At 33.9% G+C, this 13,671-nt stretch overlaps 1 protein-coding gene across 2 annotated transcripts in view; it reads left to right on the top strand.

Annotated features, from left to right (window-relative positions):
* LOC126776471 (uncharacterized) overlaps window positions 1–13,671 on the top strand; it is a 63,712-nt gene that overhangs the window by 21,583 nt on the left and 28,458 nt on the right. For both annotated transcript variants that reach the window (XM_050499003.1, XM_050499005.1), the window contains exon 2: window positions 6,267–6,360. The gene's annotated coding sequence lies outside the window, so the exon portion shown is untranslated. The remainder of the gene's footprint in view (window positions 1–6,266; window positions 6,361–13,671) is intronic.

The following is a 13,671-nucleotide window of genomic DNA, read 5'->3' as shown; positions in this document are numbered from 1 at the left end:
CCACCCCTATAGGAATAGCTAAACATAATACATCAGTTTACAAAATCAACCTATAAATAACAAAAATTAAATAATTCTGTCTTAATCCTACTTGTACTACTCTACATAACATTCTAGCCTGATCCGAGACAGGATAGGCTAGTATGCTGTTAAAAGCTCCTATATCTAAGAAATTATTATTAAATCTTATTAATAAAATATTTCTTTCTGCTTCATTTTGGACACATTCTGCTAATATATGGTATACATCCTTATTCTTATGGCATTCTGCACAAGCAGATGACACCGCCTTACCAATTAAGAAGGCAAAACTATTCAGTGGAATGTGCCCGGAGCGAAGCCGCAAGGCCGTTACAATTTCAATGGTTACTTCATTATAAAAATCATATTTTGTTGTTTGAAACTATCTAAATTCGATCGTTTTATCCCAAGGTATGTTTATATTATAACGAGGTAAAGTAAGGTATATTTTGAGGTATAAGGCCGTACTAATATTGTGCAGGTAGTTATTATACAAAGATACGTTTTAGTTTCTATTTCGTTTTTTGGTTTTTTAAAATCCAATTGTAATTAATGTTTTATAGATAATAGTCTCATATATCGGTACATGTACTTTTTTATATCAATGTAGTCTAAGAGTAAAGTATTGGTTGAAGAGGTTTACAAGCGAATGTTGACAGAACCCGTTTTACAAGCGAATGAAGACAGATAAAAAAAGCCGAGATGGCCCGGTGGTAAGAACGCGTGCATCTTAACCATGATCATCTCGTGCTTAACGGTAAAGGAAAACAACATGAGGAAACCTGCATGTGTCTAATTTCACTGAAATTCTGCCACATGTATATTCCACCAACCAGTATTGGAGCAGCGTGGTGAAATAAGCTCGAAACCTTCTCCTCAAAAAGGGAGAAGAGGCCTTAGGCCAGCTGTGGGACATTCACAGGCTGTTACCGTGTTGACAGAACACAAAAAAATATATGAACAATTTGTAATGTGTCTAAAATATCTTCTGAAAATTCTGAGTCATAAATCTAACTTTTAAACATCAGTATAACAACGCAGTAGCTAATAATTCATATAAAAATGGCAAAGGATTTTAATCATTTTATGTCATTTTAAACGAGAACTTTATTTTCATTTAAGGTTATAGATTTTCTTGGATTTGCCCATTCACCACAAATTAAAGTATTAATAACACTGTATAATTAGAAAGGCTCTAATCTTATTCCAGGTGGATGCACATGTGGTAGAATTTGATTCGACACATGCAACTTTTTTCACAATGTTATCAAAACTGAGTGTAAACACACCCGGACAAACATCACTCGCAATCCACTGAAGATTGTTTAATTTTCAGTTAAAATCCAGAATACGATATATTACAATCGGAAGCCGTGATGTACCTATATATTATTTCTTATCTTTTCCTATTAGATAAAAGATAGAAACTGCAAAATGTGCTAACAATGAAGTTGTTTGTTTTCAAAATAAGACATATTCTTATTCTACTTTAAGCCCTGTGTTTGTTGTGCTGCAACAATAATGTTTCGGAGAACGAAAACAGTATCACGTGTGGCAATAAAAGTCGTAAAATATAAGTGTGTTATTAAATTGCAGCATACATTTAAGAACACGTAATACAAAGCTGTTATTTTCATCACGATAACTAACATAACGTGTACAGTATCTACTACTGAATTCCATATGAACTTACATAACAGATATTAAACGCTTGATAACATTATAATTTGAAGACATGATGATGATGACGACGACTGGAATGAGCAGGGCCAACGGCTTTTCGTGCTTTCCGAGGCACGGGACTGTACACACTTCCAACTATCAGACTCCGCGCTGCTACTGAGATTCTTTGAGAGAACAACCCAATACCTTATTATTGAACTGACCTTGGATTTGAACCCTGCACCCGGTCAGTTTGAGATTAAAAGCCTTAAATTAAATCAGGTCAATATACAAACGAGGTAAGCATAATATTACTTAAAAAACCAGCTAATCTTGAACCTGCCCTTTCGGGTGACCACCAACATACATCCCGTTTATGTGGAACAGTGCGTTCAAGTTACATGTCCAAGTATCTTCATAAAACTTGTAAATGTTCCTTTATGGCGGAACAGGTCACCCGCGGAAGAACAGGTCCACATCCAATTAAATAATAATTTAAAAACAGATCCTGATATTAAACAGCAATAGAGAGTGCATCTGTGGTAGTGTTTAGTTAATATGTCTGGGCCTTTGGTCTGAGAGGCCGCGAGCTAGAGAGAGAAGTTAGACACAACTAAAGACTATATACAAATTCCAATAAATTATTTAGATTTCAATGCATTCATTAAGTTTTTTGTTGGGGTACTTTGGTGGACGAGCTAATGATGTATTTGTTACTGACGGACTGGGCGTCAGAAAATCATTATATGGACAGCTCACATTTGCAATGTAATATTGATAGACTGGTCGTCAGGATTTCATTGTATGGACAGCTGACATTTGCACTGTAATATTGACAGACTGGTCGTCAGGATGTCATTATATGGACAGCTGACATTTGCACTGTAATATTGACAGACTGGTCGTCAGGATGTCATTTTATGGACAGCTGACATTTGCACTGTAATATTTACAGACTGGTCGTCAGAATGTCATTTTATGGACAGCTGACATTTGCACTGTAATATTGACAGACTGGTCGTCAGGATGTCATTATATGGACAGCTGACATTTGCACTGTAATATTGACAGACTGGTCGTCAGGATGTCATTATATGGACAGCTGACATTTGCACTGTGATATTGACAGACTGGTCGTCTGGATGTCATTATATGGACAGCTGACATTTGCACTGTAATATTGACAGACTGATCGTCAGGATGTCATTATATGGACAGCTGACATTTGCACTGTAATATTGACATACTGGTCGTCAAGATGTCATTATATGGACAGCTGACATTTGCACTGTGATATTGACAGACTGGTCGTCTGGATGTCATTATATGGACAGCTGACATTTGCACTGTAATATTGACAGACTGATCGTCAGGATGTCATTATATGGACAGCTGACATTTGCACTGTAATATTGACATACTGGTCGTCAAGATGTCATTATATGGACAGCTGACATTTGCACTGTAATATTGACAGACTGGTCGTCAGGATGTCATTATATGGACAGCTGACATTTGCACTGTAATATTGACAGACTGGTCGTCAGGAGGTCATAATATTGACAGCTGACAAATCATTTAAAGTTGGACACAACTGAATACAAATTCAAATAAATTATTAAGATTTCAAAGGATTTATTAAATTTTTTGTCGCGGTACTTTGGTGGTGCAGACGAGCTTATGATGTATTCTTCAATAAAAGTTTTAGTTCAAATAAAATAAATAATTGAAAACGTTGCTAAGATACTACATTTGCCAGTAATGGGTCCCACAATTATAGGTTAAGATTCGCGTATTCCGCTCACTGCATCTCGGTTCAAGTTGAATTAATGAGTTATCATAAAACAACATATAATCAGATTAGGTATCAAATCCAATGGTATCAACCAACTATACGTCGATATTGAGAAAACTGGTACTGTAAATTGGGTTAATTAGGTCTTGCTGGCTCAAGTATTGATAACGTGTTCATAACAAATCACTGTTTCAATGCTCGTCTGATTGTACAGACGACAGGTTTTATAAAGGTTACCTGTCTTACCACAGTGATGCGGATTCACCTCGGTGATACTTATTACAGGTATAATGAGAGATACTCATTTACACCTCACAGGTGAGCTAAATGAAATACATCCTTCTGAATATTATAAATGTGAAAGCGTGTTTGTTTATCTTAAATAACATAACATTTACAGTACAATAAGCTTTATTTATTTAAAAAAAAATACTTTTTTTTTACTTCAGTTTTTAGAGTCAGTCTTAAGACTCATCATCTCATCAACATAACTGTCATCATCGTTTATCAAATCGAGACCATTATGACTAACATTCGTTTAGTTTTACTGTAAAATAAATATATACTCAAAAATCGACTTAAATATATTATACACCATTCGTAGAAATTAGTCACATAAAACTACTTATGGTTGAATTTCCTTAATTACTTGAAGTGACCTACGAGTCACAAGACCCTGCGATTTAAAAACAGCTACGGAAAGTTAATAAAAAATTAACGCTACATCGAGCGAACATGTTTATTTAACATGTGCGTTCTGACTTCATAAGGGTAAAATTAACATGAACGTTACAGTACAGTACAGTAACAGCCTGTAAATGTCCCACTGCTGGGCTAAAGCCTCCTCTCCCTTTTGAGGAGAAGGTTTTATTCCACCACGCTGCTCCAATGCGGGTTGGTAGAATACATATGTAGCAGAATTTCAATGAAATTAGACACATGCAGGTTTCCTCACGATGTTTTCCTTCACCGTCAAGCACGAGATGAATTATAAACACACAATGTAAGCAAATGAAAATTCAGTGGTGCTTGCCCGGGTTTGAACACACACTCATCGGTTAAGATTCACGCGTTCTAACCACTGGGCCATCTCGGCTTGTATGAACGTTAAAGGTATAATAATAAAATAAAAACAAAAGGGTTTTTAAGCAACCACATTCTTTAAGTATAAATAACAGGTAAAATACAATACTGTGCACGAAACTATCTATCTTTTTTTTAGAAATTATTAGAATTTAAAAAAGATAAATAAAAGCAAACTACTATAAAATAAGAAAATAAAAAAGACAGTAATTACAACATTCGGTTCTAGAATCAACTATTAATTTTGAGTGCCAACAAAACTGGGAGATGAGTTTTTTTCGATGCGTTTTATTTATTTTTTTGAGCTTAATTACAAACGAAAACAATGTTACCACAATCAAGTACATACGAATATCTATAAGAATAAAATCGATTTTCCAAAGTCGGGTACCGAGTTCACACAGCATAAAATAGACATAAAAAAGAAATATGCATATAACAGATAAAAACGTCAATACTACGTTGTGAGATTGTTTTAACTTGGCTTTTTTTTTTTATATTCGCCGGGAGGGCAAATGACTCTACTCCACCTGATGGTAAGTGGTAGTAGAGTCCAAACGCGACGACGGCCAGTACAGACGGGAAAAATGTTCTGCACTAGCCGCCTTCGCCTTGCCGGCCCGCAAGATGCCTCTTCACGCCTCGTTTGAAGGAAGTATAACTTTTAATGGCCCGACCTGGGATTTGAACCCAGGATCTCCGGCCTTCTCCGGTCTGCGACCTTGCATCTAGCCACTAGACCAACGAGGCAGTCAATTTATATTAATAGTAAGATACAAGAAACACGAAATATCGCCTGTAAAATGTTTTATTTTCTCGTTTCTATATACTGGACTATAAAGACGGCTCATAAAATACTGTGTTATTCAAATTGGCTGTTTTTTCATGTTTAATATTATATATATGAAAGTGAGTTTGTTTGTATGTTAAGTTTTTACGTCTTAACTACTCAACCGACTATCATGAAATTTTGCATACACGTTCTCAGGAGTACACAAGACATGGTACATAACATCTGCCCCCCCCCCAGACGCGGGCGAAGCTGCGGACGAAAATTAGTGAGAATATTGTGTCGTATAAATGAAATGTTAAATTCCCTTTCTTACTAAATTATTTATTTAGCGATCTAAGTATTCATCAATGGATTTATAACTTAAAATCAAATCTCAAATAAAAAAAATCGAATCGCAGCGTCAAATACCGGGACCAACCTAAACGAAACAGTAATACATACAAAAATATCATCAAAATCAGTCCAGCCGTTTAAGAAGAGATCAATGACATACACACGTACAGACGAATTATACATTTAAAGATAGTAATGATGATCGTATTTTTTTCAGTTAAACTCTAATTCTATAATCTTCTAAATAAAGTATAGGTGAATAATTTTGACTGCGGATTTTTTTTATCATTATAACACTGATTTGATTATAATCCCTATAAACAAATAATGTAGAAAATAAATAATAGTGAGTATAAATGAATCGATTTAATTCAATAAAAAGTTAAATCGAAAGCACATATGACAACTTATTATGTAAGATATCGAAAACTAATTACTTATAGCATACATTGTGACGTCACTAATATCAAATCCGCCCAGTTATTGTTAGCAACTAAAAAGCTATTAGCAACAGGACATGGGCTCTAATGCAAAAAAAAAAATATAAGGAATACTTTAATGACCTAAAACATGTTCCAGGTGTTCAAGCCAGACACGCATCCCCAGCACTACGTGAAGCCCTTCGAGTTTTGCGTGAAGCGTGGACAGAGCCCCGAGCGCTGACAGACCGCTGGTGAGTAATAGATAATGATTAATTACATCACCTTTATCTAAAACACACATACACAAACACACGCTTTTCATACAAACTTTTCCCTTTATCATCTACCTTAGGGGTTAAATTTTCAAAAATCTTTCCTTGGTGCTGACCTACTCTGTAAAAGGAACCCGTATGCCAATTTTCAGACTGATAGCCTTGTGATTGGATTTGTCATACAGCTAATCAATTATTCTTATATATATGTATAGGTATGTAAAACATTAAAGTTTAATTTTTTCTATAAATTTGTAATGTGTATTTTGTTTTTATTTAACTTTTAGTTGAATTTATTAATAACCAATTAATTTTAGCTTTAATTTAAAAAAAAGTTACAATGATGAAAAAAAAGATCATCAATTATCATTATAGTTAAAGTATTATTTGTAATTATAAATTAAATTGTTTTTAATAAAATAAGTCGTACACGATACACAGTAAGACTCTTTTGCGAACAGACAAGATTACATTCAAACAACATAACAAAGCGAACCACTAAACCGCAACAGGAAACAATATCTCAACGCGTGTTTTGGGGTTGTATTTCATACTTGGCATAAGCTACCGAATTACGTGTAACGTAAGTTACATACAGGCTGCGTTACAGAATTGAAAAATCGATAAATTTTGTTTGTTTTTTATAAATAATGCACAAACACTGACTTACTCATGGAATCCTATCGTTCCTCGGAACCCACTCGCTGGCATACCGCATCCTTAGTGCATGCTCAAAAGCTAATCATCTTAAAATAAAACAGTGTTCTATAAATAGTTCTAGGAAACGAACAAATTGTATTGCAGTCTGTTGGTACCACATGTAACTCTTGCGACATGCATATTGCACATGCTTGCATTAGTTCAAGAGCTGTAATTAAACACAAGATCTCGTCTCGGAAATAGTGATGTTCGAACGTTAGGGATGTATCTGATATATTTTGTTTTTAATTCTTTTTTGAGTAGTTGAAAAAATATTTTATTTCACATGTCACACCGTCACGGCATGCATGTTATTACACTGGCTTACTCAATCTTTTTTTAAACATTGCAATTTCTGGATGAGCTCGTGCAAAACTACAAGAGCAAAGCCCAGCCCAGGTTTTTATCGAACAGTAATATGCAGGAAAGGCAGTTCAGCGTTTGATATGTACAAGTTCGATTTGCTAATTGATAAATATATGTTTTGTACAAAACTTAAATAGTGAAAAATAAATATTCTTACATACAGTATTATTTATATAAAATATAAGTACGTTTGAATAACTTTTCCGCTCGTCGTTATTCAATTAATTAAAAAAAATATGAAAATAATACGTTATTAATACGTTCCCTGGAATTCCGGTCGCGACCCGATGCCGGCGCGGCTCCGGGGCGAAGGGGGAGAGGGGAGCTAGCAAAGTTACCACGCGTGTGGTTAGCGATACGTTTTTAGAGTACCGCGGTTAAATATAGAGAACGAAGAAAAAAATTAATGAAATGGCATTAACAAAAATTGTATTTTGTGTCAATATCGTTTTCTAATTCAGGCGTCGTTTAATTTATCATAGTATTGTTCTTGATTAATTTAAACGAATTATAATATTTTTTATTTAAAAATCTGTTAAAAAATATTTAGATATTTTTTTTATAGAATAGGAAGGCGGACCAGCATATGGGCCACCTGATGGTAAGTGATCACCAAACGCCCTTAGACATTGGCATTGTAAGAAGTATCAACCATCGCTTACAAAGCCAATGCGCCACCTTGGGTACTAAGATTTTATGTCCCTTGGGCCTGTAATTACACAGAATTAATATACAGATTTAATATGTTTATTTACTCATTATAAAGTATAGTAGATTAGGGCACTAAACTGTTTTCATTTTATTTTATGGTACATCATAAATATGACACAAAGAGGTTATATTAACTCGTATCAGTAACAGCCTGTTTATGTCCCACTGCTGGACTAAGGCCTCCTCTCCCTTTTTGGGGAGAAGGTTTGGAGCTTATTCCACCACGCTGCTCCAATGCGGGTTGGTGGAATACACATGTGGCAGAATTTCGATGAAATTAGACACATGCAGGTTTCCTCACGATGTTTTCCTTCACCGAAAAGCACGAGATGAATTATAAACAGAAATTAAGCACATGAAAATTCATAGGTGCTTGCCCGGGTTTGAACCCACGTTCATCGGTTAAGATTCACGCGTTCTTGCCGCTGGGCCATCTCGACTTGTATATCGAATATTAATAAAACATATAAAACGATATGATATTCTATATATGAGATTTACCACGTAGTGTTTGACACACATATAACTCAAACAAAGAAACCAACATGCGAGCTATACCACCTAAAAATGTTTTAAGAAATAAAAAACTTTTTTAATATGTAAAAGCTGTACTGTAAGAATTGTACTGTAAAAATTTGAAACTCGCCCACAACAAGATCGTGAAATATCAGAAAGTCATATTCGACAACTATTGACTATAATTTATTCTAACATTATAAAGACGCATCAATTTACTTTACTTATTTATTTGGTGGTAGGGTTTTGTGACGAGATGGCCGAGTGGTTAGAACGCGTAAAGCTTAACCGAAGATCGTGGATTCAAACCCGGGCAAGCACCACTGAATTTTCATGTGCTAAATTTGTGATTATAATTCATCTCGTGCTTGACGGTGAAGGAAAACATCGTGAGGAAACCTGCATGTGTCTAATTTCATTAAAATTATGTCACATGTGTATTTTACCAACCCGCATTGGAGCAGCGTGGTGGAATAAGGTCCAAACCTTCTCAAAAAGGAGAGGAGGTTTTAGCCCAACAGTGGGACATTCACAGATTGTTACTGTAGAGTTTTTTGCAAGAAGTTCTAGGTAGGTACCACGAGTAGCATAGCTAGGCAAATTAAGGCCACGGAGCAGCGTTACATTGATTGGTATAGATGTCGCCAAAGTATAAAAAATATATATCTAATAAAGTTCAAATAAGAATGAAAATTAACACATACAAATACGTAATATTTGGTATTTTTTACTAACATAGAAATCTATATCATATGTTACCTTAAGAGGCCCTGGTGCACCGCACCGCCTTGCCCTATGATAACCACGCCACTGTACAACCCACTTATCACATATTCTACCAAGCAACAAAACTTGGTATTGTTGTGTTCCGTTTTTTACAGTAAGGTTAGTGAGCCAGTGTAACAAGAAAAGTGACATGACTCTGCTTACCTACTTTAAATAAATAAAGAATAAATGTAAGTCGGTTTTCAACATTTCACGAGTGTGATACGAAGTTCTTACAGAATAGCAATAGTATAAATTAGAGTATTCTATTTGTGTACCAATTGTTATCAAGGAAATAATGTTCTTTTACATAACATGAGAACAACTGTAGTCTTTTATACGATGTACAATTGTATAATAGCTTATCGTTACTGTTACATCAAAAGGTCGTATGTGAAACTATGCGTACAATAGCTCACTTTAAAGTGGAACAGAGAAATTGATTCGTTTCCTATGCATTTATGTATAATGTATTCATATAACATTCACATTTTTGTCTTTGCTATTTTTCTAGTATCTCATATGCTGATACTTATATAGTCTATTCCAATAACAATTATTATCGAAACTTTGTTATATTATAATACAATACAATTAATTAAATATTAATTTATTAAGATCACTTTTATTTATAAATAAAGATATACCTATATAACCTTCTCCTCAAAAAGAAGAGAGGAGGCCTTTAGCCCAGCAGTGGGACATTCACAGGCTGTTACGGTCAAAGATATATCACTCAAAAACTGTTTGCAGTGCGTAATAAATAATAATAATATATTTATTCAAGCAACAGAGACTCAATTACAAAATTACAAATAGAAGACGGTTTTATGTTAACAAAAATAATAAATAAACATAAATAGTGCAATAATAAAGCAGAGGTATTAGCTATTCCCATGGAAAATGTAAATGTAAGTTTTATATCAGGTCCTTCTCCGATTGGAATTGACTATATTTATGTCATTAATAAAAATCTCTATACAATCGTATAGAGATGAAATGGAAAACTGTTCTTAAAAAGTGGTCAGAACGAAGTAACGCATCACCCACAACAAGTGTTAGACTTCGACAGTAAAAGTAATCATTTAAAAAATATATTAATTATATTTTGTTTTTCGTTTATTCAATCGTATTTAATTATTATATTGCTTCTGTTGTATTTAATACAATCATTATTAATACAAATTCGTTCCAAACTGTTATATTACAAAGGATAATCCACGACACAATTATTTTTTTAAATATCTAATTATATATTAGATTATATATATTACTGTGAATAAAAAAAAGTGACCTTCGTGTACCCAGAATAGAATTTTAAAAGAAAACCAATAAATAAATTTGACGAGCCGGTTGACGTGGTTGGTAGAACACTTGCCTTTCACGCCGAAGGTTGTGGGTTCGATTCCCACCCAGGACAGACATTTGTGTGCATGAACATGTATGTTTGTCCTGAGTCTGGGTGTAATTATCTATATAAGTATGTATTTACAAAAAAAGTAGTATATGTAGTATATCAGTTGTCTGGTGTCCATAGCACAAGCTTTGTACAAGCTTAATTTGGGATCAGATGGCCGTGTGTGAAAAATGTCCCAGGATATTATTATTATTATTATTAAATAAATATTGAGTAAAAAGAATAAGAACTTAAGTTTCGTTAAAAAATAAGTATATTTTTCTTATCATTGTACTTATATATAACAAAGAAGTTTCTATATAGTATACGCGCCACGCACACAAAGAAGTAGAGAGCGTCATACCATTTTCTGTAACGACGAATGATTCGCTTACCCCTAAGGCGCGTAAATAGATATCATATTTAAAATCATAAAAGTTGAACGAGAATTATCTACGGAAGTATTGAAAAAGAATCTAGCTTGACGTTTTTGTAACGAACGTAACCCAAATACTGCCGTCGCCATTCCTCTAATTGCTGTGGAAACACGAAATTACATCAACGTAACAACACGCCGGAATAGGGACAAGTGACATTGTATTAGTTATCATAGTGTGTTGCAAACCTTACACTGGTTTTAAATATGGATAAGTCCTAAGAGTAAAAAAAAAATGAGAAGTAAACCTAAATTAAACTCGCAGATTGAGGCGCGTTGAATTTATTTATAATCCAGTATAGTACGAAAGTGATTGTTTTTTACAACAAAAATCTAATAATATTTGGTGTTTTTTTAATAATTCCTTATACTTACTACTTAACTCAAAGCAAGTAAAGTGATGGTAATGATGATCATGAAAGTTTTTACGACGCAAACGTATTAAGGTTTCTCTGTTTTCTACTCTACGGAAATCCACCCGACAAAGAGGGAAATATATATTCTATAAAATAAATATTATTATAAAAATTAATTGTAATGAAATGATTTAAAAATCCCTCTTGCTTAAAAGTAATCTGCAAAACTCACCGAAAGCTATTTGGTTTCATAATTTATAATACTCATTTTAAAATTAATATTTTCGCGATTAAATGTTTCTTTATCAATTCTACTATCGTTATAATGTAGTCAAATGATTTCAGTTAAATAATTGTCCATTGCGGCTTTTACCTTACGTAAAAACGTAAGGGTGCTTTGTTTAAACGCAATGAAAACAAAAGCATTCGATGTTGTTGTGAGCGCTTATGTGTTAAGGTGAGGAGGATTTTCTGGCAAATGCAGCAACTAGAACTAATGACTATGTTTTTAGAATTTTCTTTACTCTACATCAACATCAAAACAGAATCAAAGTTGATTATTATGTTATAATAGCAGGTCTTGCATACAATAACATTTTTGTTTAGATATTAATGTATGATCTTCAGCGTGTGATGTTTCATTGAATTGTACAGCGAGCGATTGTATGCTTGGTTAGTCTAGTGGCTAGATATGAGGCTGCAGATCGCGAGGTCCTGGATTCAAATCTGGGTTTTTCTCTCGGAAATTCTTAAAGTTAGTGAAAGTTTATATAAATATTAAAAAAAGCTGTTAGTTTAAATGAAATTAAGAATTTTACAACAAAATAAAAAACCAAATAAACGCATATATATGCAAACTTTTAACAATTTTACGATTCAACTTTGAGTCATTCAAATTCATTCATTTGATACTAAAAAAAATATAAAAGATCTCTCAAAGAAACTGGTCTACACTGCTGGTGACCCAAGAGCTGGCGCTTATTTAGCCCAAAGGCTGAGTCTAGCGGTGCAGAGAGGCAATAATGCCAGCGTCTTGGGTACGATGGCCACATTACAATCTTTTGGACGGCGTGTTTTTATTAAATTTGTAATGTATTGTTTGTTTTAATTTTAGCTCTAGAATATTTAAATAAAAAAATATTAATTTATTGTCATATAAAATGCATTATTAATATTATAAAGGTGAACGCTTGCGTGCAACTATGAGACGATCGATTGGTTATAACGGATAGAATTGTAATATACTACAAGGCAGGTCATATACATTTTTAAATATCCATAAAAGAAATATGCGGAGGGCATCACAGGCGACAATTCTACTAACAAATTTTCACTTTATCGCATTCGAATCGAAACGTTATCGTTAATCGTTTACATATTTATGAACACAACGATTTAGATGCTGATACGTCGAAGGTGTGTTGAAATAATATTATGAACATATCGTAATCGCTTTTATTTAGTAGGATTGGCTCTCAGTTACGAAGCAACTGAGGTTTATATTTGTGAGGAAAACAATCTGAAACGCGTCGTAACCGTTATAAGTTAGTAGAATTGTACCCCAGGTACTTTACTAATACCTACTCGGATTAAGTGACACGCAACGTTATAGAAACCCTATCAACTCAGTTTCAGTATGGGCTCGTTTTTTTTAAACTCATAATCTATTAAAGAACGGTTATATATCAACAAAGCAAAGTTTGAACGCATTTATGTGTTAGTTTATTTATATAAACTATACATGTTGCATTCCTTAATAATTCAGTTATTTTTTTCTGGTTAGTGATCACCACCATAGACACTGGTATTTTAAATGTTAACCATCCCAGATATCGGCAATTCACCACCAACCTTGGGAAGTAAGATGTTATGTCCCTTGTGCCTATAGTTACACTTGTCCACTCACTCTGCAAATCGAACGAAGAAATCCAAGACATCAGTGTTGGTCGGTGAAATAATGGGTGGAAAAGTGGATTTCACTGTTTGTATTAATTGAGTTAAATACATAAGTTTTTATTAAGGAAACTGCCGTTTTTTAATACTGG

The sequence above is a fragment of the Nymphalis io genome, chromosome 20 (genome assembly GCF_905147045.1).
Source record: "Nymphalis io chromosome 20, ilAglIoxx1.1, whole genome shotgun sequence".
In the NCBI taxonomy this organism is placed as follows: domain Eukaryota; kingdom Metazoa; phylum Arthropoda; class Insecta; order Lepidoptera; family Nymphalidae; genus Nymphalis; species Nymphalis io.
This window is presented reverse-complemented; position numbering and strand designations above follow the sequence as displayed.